Here is a 14,781-nt window from a genome sequence, read left to right as displayed (position 1 = left end):
TTCACGCACCCACCTCACAGATGCCGTACAAAGTCAAAAATGCTTTACAGTAATTAAATACTGTACTCAAGAGGCCACGCTTTTCACCTTTGTCACGGGGTGGAGAAAAAAATTTGTAGCCAGCTCATATCCATCGGTTGACATCCCAACTCGTCACTATTTTTACGAATAAGATTCACACATGTGGACAATTTGTAGGCTTTAATGATAGTATCTGAAAAGGCCACTGGGAGCTCACCAACATAGCTGCCAGCTGTGCCCTGGACTCTTTTCTCTGTCTGAGTAGTTACATTCCAGAACAGAGTCTAGAGCTCTACTATATCATAGCACAGGAACAGTGACCAGGAGACCAATGGTGAACACATTATACATAGCATGTAATGAACACAATATACATAGCAAGTAAGGATATAACACCCACCACCTCCATCACCATACCCCCACCACCCTATCACCAATACCTTACCACCATGTTAAGTACAACCATCACCCTAACCACCACCACCCCACCAAACCACCATCAATCCCACCACCCTACCACCATCCCCACCACCACCCTACCACCACCACCCTAACCATCACCACCCTAACCCCCAACCACCACAACCCTACACTAACCACCACCAACCTATCTGCCACAACCCTCACCACCACACTACCCTAATCACCACCACTCTACCCTAACTACCACAACCACCTTACCATAACCCCCACCACCCTATCCCCCACTGCATCCTAAGCACCACCAGCTACCTAAACACCAACACCTTAACCACCATGCTAACCACCACTATCCCTCCACCACCCTACCACCCCCATTTCACCACCACCACACCACCAATACCACCACCACCACCCTAAGAGCCACCACCACCATACTAAGCACCACCACCTTACTAACGACCAGCCCCACCCTACCCTAACCACCACCACCCTACAACCATACCACCCCACCACCCCTTCCACTACTCTAACCACTTCACTACCATAACCACCACATCCTACCCTCACCCTCACCACCTGACCCCAATAACCTCCACCCTAACCACAACCACCAACCTAATCACCACCAACTTGACCACCCTCTCCCCGACCATCACGATCCTAAGAATCACCACCACCCAAACCAAGAGCCTAACAACTACCATCCTAACCATGACTCTAACCACCACCTGAACCATTACCACTACCCTAACCACTTGCATAGATTCCTGAACCAGACTCCATTTTCAAATACACATAGCATTAGTTTGACTGAGTTATTTTCCATTGTGAACCTCAAACAGGCTGCACATTTCTCGACACAAAGGTGTATTCAGTTTGTACAACAACATCTTCTTATTGATTATCATCAGAGTAGGAGAGGTGAGTCTGGCCAAGATGCACTGAATATCTGCTTCTCAGGCTTGCCTGGTAAATGCACCAAGATATAGAGATGATATGTGTGCAACGGGTGCCGCATGTTATGAACCCTGGTTTCGGCTGGATTTTTCCACCACGTTTCTGCCTTGCTTTTCACTCACAATCAGCTAGAGTCAGATTCCAGACTACTGGTTGTTGTCCCCGTCAGGCTGTAATTGGACATCCAGACAGAAGTCAAGTTGGTGGGACTTAAGTATGTCAGTGACAGAGACTGCTCAGTCTCCGGTATGTTGGTGGTTTGGAGGTTTGGCCGTTCGACTGCCCGCCTGATTTAGAGGGGGTGGTTGAATGATCAGTTTTGACTCTCCCTTAAACAGCAACAACTTTTAAGTGATCCCCACTCCATGGTACCTATACTGAGAGTAAGCCTCCTCTGTGTCAACTAGTTAGTGCTAAAACTGATCGATTACTTGACCTTCTTCCCTGACCTCAAAGTTAGTTGTATCATTTTAGGATTGTGCAATGAACACACAACAAGAGGATACATTGTAAAAAGTGGAGTTACCATACCCACGGAGACAATTGTTCATGTCGGACTACATTCCTGACTACTTTGTGTCATGCTTTTTTAAATTTGCCTAAAATGTAGAGTGTCATTATATGTTTTTGCACCCAGAGCTGAAGTTGAATAGAATATGATCAATAAAGGCTGCCTTTGATGTCTTGTTTTAACCCAAATTCCTTCTACTTAGCTCCCATCTTTTTAAGTAAGCATTAGATTTGAAAGGCGAAATAAAGCAAATTTAAGTTTTTTCAGCTGGGCTTACGGCATAATAGGCATTTCCTCACCCAGCAGTGTTATGGAGGTGAAAACACCGCACGGAAATAATCACAAAGACCATTTCTGCAAATTATTCCTAAGTACACTGTGTGCAATTTGGAGCTGGTTTCAAAATTGACCTCATGTTCTTCAACAATCGTATTTCCTCATGGGGTTTTGTGCACTACAAATATGGCCAAATAATGTATGTCCTTATAATCAATGCTGCTGTAGTCTCTGTTTTCGGGCTCTGTTGAGAGCTTTGGGGCCATATCATGAACGTATGCAAGCGCAGATCACACCACTGTTCCAGTTTTTATGTAACTGCATTGTCTAAAGTGTACACATTTACCTTGGAAATTCTCCCAGTTAGTATATTAGCTGCCAACAGGACAGTTCCGGAAATTCGGAGTTAAATGTATGCACTTTTTTACACTGTGCACTTGCATAAAAACAGGCTGACAGCTGTGCACCCATTCATGGTATCACCTCTGACGCCAGAAACCCAAACCACTTCTCTATGTGTAGAATAGATTTATAAATACGTACATGCCACCTTTCCATCGGTTTCCACTGGTTTCTGTCTTGGTGTTTTTACCATCTGAATACAAAGAGAAGTAAATAACCACAGTTTATCATCAACAAGTGTTCTGTGATGCAGCATCCCTTGTCAGATGGCAAAGTGGTTGAGTTTTAATTCAACTTCCTCTTACGCTGCCACACTTTTAGTTTTGCTCTGTTTGATCTACACATTCAACCACGGACCTTGTTTTCGTACAACCTAGTTGTAATTAATGAAAAAAGAAAAGCAGGTTTTGACAAAACCCACAATAGCCACAGAGTACGCTACAGAAAGCACTGAAAAAGAATAAAGCCAAGCAATACCGAAATGCAACATGAAGTGTGCAGCATGCACACGAGGCCACAGACACAGCCACGAGTTCCATTATGTGGTTACTCAGCCTGCTGCATTGAACCTGAGGGCGGAAATTCTAATTCAAGTGGGTGAAACTAAAAATATGCTACCATGGAAGCCAGACACGTTAGAAATCCACCTAAAACAGCCCTCTGAAACAAGTCATAAAACTCCTGTGAATGGTAGAAAAAAAGCACGATGACAACATTGATGCAGCCATATTGAGGCGTTGGGTTTATTTTCATTACTTTGCTGTAGCGTTAGCGTGCTGAACCCATTTGTGTATCAAGAATTTGACTATCATATTCTTTATCTCATTTTACCCTTTGCTACCTGCCGAACATGCTTGGTCTTCCGACGAATCTTGTTCTGTGCTGAAAGGGACTGGAATACTCGGAGGATAGGCAATTATCGAATGAGGACCAGGAATAAGATAATTGCTACATATCATTTTATACTCATATTACTCAGGAAACCCACATTTATAATCGAGAAATGAACATTAGTCAAATGAATTTACCCACAAGTAAATAATGAGTCAGACTCCGGAGAGTTTAGTTTAAATCTTGAAGTTTTAGTATTTCATAAGAAACTTTAAATGAATGGCATACAATCTTAAATGAAGTTGATTCAGGTTTTTTTTTAAAACATCTTTTTTATTTTATTAAATCCACTCAGTACATCATTCACATATCAGAATTACAATAAATTCAACACATTTTGGGGAAGAAAGAAAAATAAATGGAAAAAGAACGTAAACATACCGTTATGTTCGTATATGCACACTCAATATCTTATGATGCTGTTACCCACTTACCGAATAACCTTCTTCCCTTTATTTATACATTCAACACCCAGGGTACTTCCTCCATACAATTTTCTCTTCAGTTATAGTCCTCTGTACAAATTCCATCGTCCCCATATCTTTACCCACTTCCGCGGGCAACCTCTGGCCTTGTATGTTACCTTTTCTGCCCCTGAGCACCAGTCTAAGGTACGGCGGTCTGGCTGCCCCCCACCCCCTGGCTATATTCCTTTTTGCAACTATTGCTGCGATTTTAAGCCATATCGCTATATATTTGGGCCACCTTATTTCACCTGTCACACACAGTATTAGCCACCGTGGTTCCAGTGGGATCTCTTCTTCAGAGACCTCCGCCATAATTTCTGTTACTTCCTTCCAGTAATTATAAATGTACCTGCACTCCCACAGAATGTGAAAGAAGGAGTCCATTTCCCCACACCCTCTTGCACAGTATGGAGATACCCCACCTGTGTATAATCTCCTGGCAGCATAGGACCTGTGGAGGAATCGCAGCTGAATAAAACGGAACCTGGCTCTCACCGCCACTTCACGTGGACTCTGAACTACCTCCTCCCAGTCGTCATCCTCCAACAGTCCCAAATCTAGTTCCCACACTTGTCTCAGCGATGATTCAATCGGATTGGGTGAGTTATATACAAGTTTCATATACATTAACGAGGTGGCTTTGGTTACCAAATGGTCGACTAACAATTTGTGTTCCAGTGAGGCCTATTCTGCTAATATCTCCCCTTCTTTTATATGCTTACACAATACGTGACTCAACTGCAAGTATCTATACAGTACTGTGTCAGCCAGTTCGTATTCAGTTTGCAGATTCTCAAATGTCTTGAGGGCCTGCCCCCTTCAGATATGACCCAGGCTCTCAATCCCCAGTAATTTCCATTTTTGGAATCCTGCTAGTCCTCCCACCTCCCACACCTGGTCACTGTCCCACAATGGAGTCTTCTCTGTCAACTTCCCCTCCCATCCTAAGTGTTTGACGGCCTCTCGCAAAGCCCGCACCACTGTCTGCGTATGCGGTGGGAGTACTCTTTCCTTGCTTCTACAGTATAGTGACGCAGGATAATCTCTCTCCTCCATCGCCCAGGGGTCTCCCCGGAATGCCGGGTCGTTACAATCTGCGAATGCCCAGTCATTTACCACTATTAATTGTGAGGCCCAATAATATTTCCGGATATCTGGGGCAGCCAGCCCCCCTTCATACACCCCCCTTTTAGCTTACATAACGCTATCCTGGCACAGCCTCCATACCACAGGAGTTTACGTAGTTTGCTGTAATTATTCTGGAACACCTTTTGGGGTATTTTATATGGGGTATTTTGCATGATGCAGCCATCTCCAACATTCTACATCACTCCTCAGGGTCTGTATTTGAGGTTATAGATTATGAGCCAGGAAATCCTCTTGTGTCGTGGATATATTAATACCCAGGTAGGTAAACTTTTGTTTTACCACCAGTGGCACAGTGTACCTCAGCCTCTGTGGGATATCTCCTTCAAGGGGAAAATCAGGGATTTCTCCCAATTTATCATATATCCTGAGTAAATGCCGAACAACTGAAAAATGTGCAGAACCCGATGGACTGATCTATATGGGTTCATCAAATATAGGAGCACATCGTCAGCATACAGGGAGATTCTGTCCTCCCAATCCCTTCACTTTCAATGCTGCTATTATCATATCATTGTGGACCCAAACCACCAGTGGCTCCAATGCCAATGCAAATATCATGGGGGAGAGAGGACAGCCCTGCCTCGTGCCCTTCCTCAAAGGGAAGGAGCGAGACACCACTCCATTCACTTTTACTCAAGCCTGTGGATCCTGGTAAAGGAGTTTTACCCATGCACAGAACTTTGGACCAAAGTCCAGCCTATTTAATGTTGCAAACATATTGCCACTCAATACTGTCGAATGCCATTTGTGCATCAAGGGAAAGAAACACTGCATTTTCCCTACAAGCTAATTCAAGTTTGATGAAGAATTGCCAAACTCTGCAAGATTTCAAGGCTGTAGAGATTGATCTTCCTCAGCCGAGGGATATTAATTCTTTAAACAAAATTAGATGAACAGGAAATCAGTTGTGCCTCATACAAACCCTTAGGAGAGTTCAATGAGCTCCAAATGACCAGTTCCAGTTCATTTAAGACAGGAAATCTGTCTCTGTCCATTGCTGTAACATTAATGTCACAGTAGTATGATTCAAACCCTTTCAGCCGAAAAGGTTCCACTACGCTAACATACCAGCCGGCAGCAGATCGCAGTATTAAGTCACATTTCATGTTGTTCTTGGAAGTCCAAACTAACAGTCTCTGTGCTGCCAAATGGGGAGTAAGTCTCTCCAAATCAGTTCCAAAATCTGTGCTATTATACTTTATTAGTTACAGGGGGACACCCCTTGACATCACTGAATTTGGCAGACCAATCTGTCCCATTAGTCATCTTCAATAAGATGACATGATGTTGTAAGTAAAAAGTATACAACTCTGAAGAATTAAATGATTCAGGTTACGTAGCTTCCTTAAACTATGACAAGTTTATTCATATAAACAATGTGACACTCAGTAAATAGATACGTTTTTGCTCTCATATTTTGTCTTCTAGTTCTCAAGCATTTGTTCTAGCATGTATCTGTTTTTGTTTCCAGTTCTGTCAAACTGTGCTACAAATGTCAATGGAACAATTGATAGTTAGAACACAAGTGGCAACTTTACGAAAAGTTTCCATAAGCTTCAGACTACTCAGTTCATAAGTTCATATTAAAAGAGAAGCTAAATTTGAGGCCTCCATGAAATACAGCTTGTGCACTATGAACTTATGCTAAAATATGAATCTCACATTGCATAGCATGAACTATTAATCTTACACATCGTTTCAATCATATCATAATTAATTCATGTTAGTATAGGGTACACTTACATTTTGGAGAATGTCACTGTTACACACATATAGATCATATGAGTTTTTTGTTGCACATATGTTATAAAGGCACACATGTTTAAAGGCACATCAAAATAAAGATTTATGAGATAAAATGTTAGCTAAACTCGTGCAGCACTTACTTTTCTTTTGCCATTTTCAGTGCACTCGTTACACATTTTAATGTACTATTTATCTCCAATGTGTGAAACATAAAATTTTTACATATGAATTTCTTGGTTACCACTATCAAATTCTCTAATCACAATATCACATCATTAAAGTTTTAAACTTCACATCTATTCAGTAAATGCAACATAAACTCGTTCTAACATTCTGCATAATTTTACAATGCAGTATATAAATCAAAACTACCTTTTGTCATTTGTAGAAACCTGGAGCTTAACACATGTTGTCTTTTCCATGTAATGTAGTGTCACAAATATTTTTTCTTTGTAAATTGTCATAAATTAGTGTGAGGAAAACCTCTGTTCTATCACCTTAATTCATTGTGTCTGTTGGTGATCATACACAGTGATAGGCACACATTAACAAGCAGGGAAAGTTCACTGTGTCTAAATCCATGCCTTTTTGATTTTGCCTGTCTTGGAATGATCGCAACGATAGGCACACCACAGAAGAAATGTAGCACGCTCAGTAGGACAAGTGACTGGAAACTAACACAGTGATAGGCACACCATATATAGCTGTACCTGGTGGAGTTTTGCATAGGAAGTTTTACCTGTGGCAACGTCAGACTGTGTTAGGAGTCTAAATTGTGCCTTTTGGAGAAGAAATTAGTAGCTCAAGCTTTTGGAGGACTTGCTATTTACTGGTATTGGTTGTATTGGTTAAATTGGCTTAAGTTTTTGTTTGTTTGCATTGTTATAAAAATGCAGAATGTTATAGAACCCCCATTTTTCTTGCTGTCACCTGTTGAACCCAATATAAAATTGACTAAATGGAGGAAAGTATTTGAGAGACATACTAGGGTATGTGGGTCATCTTTAAGTTTTGAACACAAAACAGCTTTGTTATTACATTGTTTGAGTCCCGAAGGGCAAGAAGTGTTGGATCATCTCTCTTTTTCTGACAGCGATGAGTATGAATTATATGTTAGAAAATTGGACAACCATTACTTGCTGAAAGTTATTACTGTACTAGAAAGGAACTACTTTGCTAGAATGGTACAAAGAAGTGGGGAATCTGTGGAGGACTTATTACAGACCCGAGGAAACCTGCATCATCATGTAAATTTATGGAAATGGTGGAAGAAGGAATAAGGGACCAATTCATGCTGGGTTGTAACATAGACAAGGTCAGGGATGAGTTGTGGCAAAAGGATAATCCTACACTGGATGAGGTATGAGTCACTGCCAAGAAAACCGAACACTCTATGAAATCTGTAGATGTCATTAAGAAGGACTTTGTACTAGATGTTAGTGTGGTGAAACAGAAATACAATCCACACAAAAGGAAACCTACTGATCAGAGGAGGTGTTTTAGATGTGGAAGCAAAAACCACTTATTTTTTCACAAAGAGTGTCCAGCGATAAAAGCTGTATGTAGATATTGTGGATAGAAAGTTCATTTCCAAAGTGAGTGTAAAAGCAAAAGAAGCAAAACAAATATCAAAGAGGTGGATGTAAGGCATGACGAAAGTGAGTGTGAGATTTAATGTGGACAAATTGTTCTACAGATTGAGAATGGTGATAGAAAGAGACCGGTTGATAAAATCTAGTTAGAAGGGGAGAACACAAGAATGTTGTTTGATTCTGAGGCGAAAATAACTTTTGTGTCCAACACATTCTATAATCAAACACTTGAGGAAAAGTTGCAGTTGCAGAAACCTGACATCAGGCCATATGCTTCTGTTGGGGAGCCAATAAAATTAGAAGGTTACTTTGTAGGTGTGACTGAATACAAAGGAGTGTGCATGTCGGGAATAATATGTTTCATCAAGAGGGATAGCATCCTTAGTTGGTTTCACCAGAAGGATATAGGTCTCATGCTGGACCCTAATATTGATCCCCCAATAATTGTGAAAGAATAGTGACAGTCAGTGAGGCCCATGGAGGATGAAGTGTTAGATGAGAAATTTGCACTGAAATTGACTCAAAAGTTTCCTTCAGTGTTCTGGAAATTAAATTAAATTAAATTTTAATTTATAACGCGCACGAATACCCAGAGGTGTCTAGGCGCAGCTTCTCGATTGGGAGAAGGAAAGAAGACAGAAGTGCGGACTTTAAAGAAACCATTACCTATTATACAACCATGTTTTTAAAAGTTTATGGAAGGAGAGGAGGTCAGATTCTTTCTTAAGAGCCAGAGGCAAAGAGTTCCACAGCCTGGCTATGCCAGCTACAAAACTTCAACCCCACCGCAAGGCTGATTAAAAGCCAATGAAGAGCAGAGCTGCCTGTTCGGGACATGCCAAAGGAATCTTTGCTTAAAATAGTCCGGACCGAGCCCATGCAGTTCTTTAAAGGCAATGCAGAGGAACTTAAATGTTATCCGTCTGCTAACAGGAAGCCAATGCAATAATGGCAAGGCGTGAGATACCAATTGATATTTTGGAACTGAAAGCAAAAGGCGTGCCGCGGCATTTTGGGGAACCTGCAGTTTGTTTAAAAATCTTGATTGCATGTGTGCACTACAGTAGTCAATCTTTGTCAATATGAGTGCCGAAATTGCTGATTTCTGCCGGTCAGAAGGGATAAAGGGTAAAACTCTCCTAAAAGAAAGCAAGAGGAAGTTATGGCGTGTACATGATCTTCAAAGGAGAGTTTGTCATCAAAATAAACTCCTAATTTTTTTACCTTTGTGACTGGGGTAGGAAGATCTCCCATTTCCTGCGGCCACCAATTGGATGTCCAGAAAAAGGAGTCCCATCCAAATAGTAAAACCTCAGTCTTTCCTGATTTCAACTCAAGACAATTACTGGACATCCACTTTCCAATTTCATGCACACAAACATTGAATCTGGATGCTGTGTCATCAGGATTACCGGCTAGTGATGCCACGATTTGCGTGTCATCGGCATATGACACCACTGTAAAGCCAAATTACTTTATTAGGGTGGCAAGAGGGGTGACATAAAGATTGAAAAGTGTTGAGCTTAACGATGAGCCCTGGGGTACCCCACATGGAAGAAAAAAGAGGGTAGACTTAAACTCATCTAGCTCCAGGAGTTAGATTGTTTGAAAGGGTATTTGCACAAGATCAAGTTAAGGGTAGGCGTGCAACCGGTGTGTGGAAAGGTGGATAATGTGCCATTTTCAGTGAGAGCAGATATGCAAGCTGAGCTGGACAAGTTGGAAAAGGAAGGTGTGATAGAGGAAGTAGAGGGTACAGAATGGTTGGCCCCAGTGGTTGTAGCAAGAAAGAGTAATGGTTAATAAAGGCTGTGTATAGACCTGGGAAAAGCTGAATAAAGGTGTCATTGTTGAAAAATATCCAATTCCCAGGATAGTTGGCATGCTGACGTGGTTTGCGAGGTGCCAAAATATTTTCCTCTGTAGACCTACAGTCAGCATATCACCAGATAGAGCTAGATAAAGAATCCAAAGATGCAATTGCTTTTGTTATACCTTTTGCCACTTTTAGATATAGAAGGATGCCAATTGGACTGCTGTCTGTGGCTTCAGTCTTTTAGCGGGCAATAAAAAGAGTTTTGAAAGGGTTGAGGGGAGTCAAAGTATACCAAGTTGATGTGCTGATTTTTGGTTCTAATGTAGAAGAACATGATGAACAAGTAAGAGATGTCCTCAGGAGGTTGGAGTAGGTGAATTTGACAATCAAAGGTGAAAAATGTAAATTCAGGCAATCTCACATTGATTATCTAGGGCATGAGATTTCAGCTGATGGCGTAAAACCAAACACCAGCTTGACTGGAGCCATCAATGGACTGTCCTCGCTTCACAGTAAGGAGGAACTTCTTAAGTTCTTAGGTATGGCTGAGTATTAGAGCAAATTTGTGCTGAATTTTGCCATGAAAAGTGTGAGGATGAGGGGACTTCTGAAGAAGAGTTTTGAGTTTTTGTGGGACCAGGAGGGTGAGCAAGAGTTTAAGTTGATAAAATTAGGGCTAGCTGTGGCTGTGGTTCTCTATCTGAAGAGTTTTGATCAGAGCATAAAGTCCACCTTGATACCTGATGCTAATGTGAAATGGTTGGGGGCAGTGTTGGTACATGGAGATGGAATAAATGTGGAAACTTATCAAGCATATGTTTTAAAACTTCCTATGTCCTAAAAACACGCTTCATCTTAAAATTACAATAAAATGTTTTGTGACAGTAAAAAAGACCTATGTTCAGTTATCCCATCATAGCTTTTCTTGCCCGGGTAGACTATTTCAGAAAGGCACAAACACAATAACAAATTTCAGGCAACCTTAAAAACTGTAGGGAAAGCAAATCTACTAAACACCATCGGAATCAAAATTTACATAACAAGGGTTTCAAAAAGTGCTTACGTGACAGACTGTCTAAATTACACAAAAATATAAGGTGCAATAGTGTTTGCTCAGATTGATTGTAACAAGGGCACGATTACACTATATTGCCCTCGAAATCTGGAACACTTTTAACTCATAATGACCAATAAACTGTGCCCGCCCTGAAACAGAAACGAAGTGAACGCAACCATTGTGTAAGATTAAGAGACAGATACATAGTGGGCTCTCCAGTAACTAAATGTCTATAGTAGTTCAGGGCTGAGTATATGACAAGTTCGTTTTTCATTCTTCGATCTTCAGAATATTCCAAGTATGTTGCTTTCACCTTTATCCTGTCTGCTTTAGAAATGCTTCTAGGCTTGGTGAACAGAGAAGACAATCCCAGGGTAACTAAAGTGTCCCGGATATAACTCAGCCATGGAATAGAAAACACCTTTTCAAGACAGAAGTGGTAGAGAATAATATCCCAGTATAATGAAGCTGCCGGGTTTGACCAAATACTGACAACCAATGTCCTTTTTCCAAGGTATTGGTAGTAGGCGGGAATGGAATCATAATGAAAGATCCATTGTAAATGAATCACAATTCAATTAAATCTTAGCCAAGGAATTACCTGTAACATAGGTAAACTATTGAATGGAATTATCCAAATAATCCATTGAACTAAGAGGAGACTCTAGACAAGACTCTTCATCTGAATCCTCTGAACCATATGCTTCCAGGATGCTTGTTTGCGGTCCAGGGAGGCCCTGGCTTGGCAATTCGGTCTGGAGTGTTCCCATGAGGCACAGGGTCAAGACTGATTTGCATATGGCTGGGTCTAAACTGGGGTGGATGGTGAGCAAAAGAACAATAAATTTAACTCAGATCTCTTGACTGGGGGTGAATGTATGATTTATTCAGCATTCCATCCATCATTTTTTTGCATATCAACTTTCTAAAAGTGGCAATTTCAAAACTGTGACTTAAATTCTGACTTTACCATTAGACGTAGTTTAAATTACAACTTCTTGGACACCATACATTAATTTCCTACCTGCTCGTAATCAAAGGTTGGCACATATTAAATGTAATAAAGCAGCCCAATGTTATTGTATGGGTGAGGTACGTCTACCAGTAGTGAAAAAGTAATTTAGAGGTTTTTCACTATGAGGACATGTAAAATGTAAACGTAATGCACCTTGCCCTCTGGGGTGCCTTTGGCCTGCTTTAGGGGTTACCTATATGTAATGAAAGGGAAGTTTAAGGATTGGCAAAGGGGGTTATTTTACCAAGTCAAAATGGCAGTTTAAAACTGCTTTCAGACTGCAATGGCACACCTGAGACATGTTTTAAGAGGCAACTTAAGTAAGTGGCACAATAAGTGCTGCAGGCGCTCAATCGTGTTTCAGGCCCTGAACTGTGGCCTCATGGCAGCAGAGCTTGTGGCGGACACTGCAATGTCAAAATCACTATCCTAACCTCAGTCCTAAAATATCAGGGGAAAGAGCAACTTTTCCCTAAATATTCCAGGGGGCGTATTTACTACTCCACTCCTGGATTATTTCTGGGAAAGTTGTACAAACCCCAAGTATTTTAGGAATAGTTGAAAAGTAGTATTTTTTAACAGCAGAAAGAGCTGCCCTAAGGGTGCAGCTCAGGGCAAAAAACTAGGAATACTGATGCAGGCCTACTAGTAGCATTTAATTTACAAGCCCTGGGTATATGGTATACCACTTTACTAGGGACGTATAAGTAAACTAAAGATGCCAATCTGGTGTAAGCCAATTTTGCCATGTCTTAGGTAACCCCGGGCGTAGTACTACGCTTCACCCACGTAGTGTACGTAGCACTGCCTGCTTCGCAGTTTTCAAAGTAGGCGTAGCAGGCAGCGCTACGCACACGCCAGGGCGAAGCGGAGCTGCCTGCTGCCTGCTGCCCGCCACCCGCCCGCCCTCCTTTTAAAATAATGTCATGTATGATAAAAAAATTAAATATAAAGACTTACCTGCAGCGCGGCGTCTCCGGGGCTCCCTCTTCCTCGTTCACAACTTCTTGTCACAAATGCGCATGATGTGACGGGACGATGCCTCTTAACTGTGACAATACAGACAAAGACATTGTCTAATGTCTTCAAGGTTGCTAAAATATCCTTAAAATATTAGATGCTATATTTTGCACCATTGGCAGCAGTGCTGAATTCGATCAACAATGAACTCTGGACGCTGACCCAGGAAACAACATGTTGATTTTCAAAAAATAGTGAAGACCCTTAAATATATTTAACTATTGTCCCATGCAGCCGAATTTATTCTTTCTGGTTATGTAAAAATGGCGATTTGCATTACCGGTAAAGATGGTAAAAGGACTAAGAATCAAAGAGAAGCTCAGATTTTGGCAAATGGTCTAGAGATACTTTATTGTGCAAATTATCAGGTAACTTAAGAAATTCTAAACATTTCCGTTAACAACAAATCCAATTGCTCAAAATTCCAGTTATTGTTAAATTCTCTTCCAGTTGAGAAAGCTGCTACTGTTGTCAGCATGTGAAAAATTAGCAAGATCTTTACTTGTTAGCTCATGAGATAAAGTAGGACTGTGCGCATAACCCACATTCAATCTGGAGTAAGTGCACTGTTGCCCCATGTAAAGGCAAACCTATCTTGACTTTAGTCATCAATAGCTATAGAAAATAGAGCATTTGCCAATCAGTAACTTCATGCCACTCTACCACTTCTCTAGTCAGTGCTTTTACCATAGTTATAACGTTAGACACTATAGTTTTCAGCTCCATTTAGCACATGCAGATCTCGAGCACTGCTCTACCAAGTCACCCTTATAATGTGTCTTGCTTTTGTTATATTCGGCATTGTGTCCTTTCCTCTCACATAACCCTCATAATATCTACCCACATAATATCCTGATTGGCAGACTCTCAAAAAATGAGATTGTTAGCATGATTTTCTACATGTAACACCAGTGGCGGCAAGTGACTATTGAAAGTAGTAAGGCGTAAAAGTTATATTCGACTTTTACTGAGTGACCAGAGCGAGTGACACATGCTGACTCAAGGGGTTTCTTATGCTTCCACATTCACCAGGCAGGCAGATGTATGCCACGGGCCATGGCATAACCCACAACATAATTCTGAAGAAGACAACTTAATTGAGTAAATGTTGGAGCCCATTTAGCCTTTTGTCCTAATTCGCTCAGTTACTAAATGAATAGGGTACTGTCTATCCTTTCACTTGCACATTCATTGCATACCAGTTTGGCTGCAGAAATCCTGCTGTACTCTGGTACAGACGTTGCAAAAGGCATTTTTTTACGAGCAGAAACCTAGTTCATGGCTTCTAGGCAGCAGTGGTTCAGACAACTTAAAATAGAAAAGGACATTGCATTGGCATTCACCGGGTAGGCAAATGTATCCATACAGCCTTTGTGTGGCAATAGCAAGATCACATTTTAATGTTTTGTATTTTTATACATGATGTTGGAATTTAGTT

This window comes from Triturus cristatus, chromosome 2_1 (assembly GCF_964204655.1).
Source record: "Triturus cristatus chromosome 2_1, aTriCri1.1, whole genome shotgun sequence".
In the NCBI taxonomy this organism is placed as follows: Eukaryota; Metazoa; Chordata; class Amphibia; order Caudata; family Salamandridae; genus Triturus; species Triturus cristatus.
The sequence above is the reverse complement of the archived record's forward strand: the minus strand, read 5'-3'. Positions refer to the sequence as shown.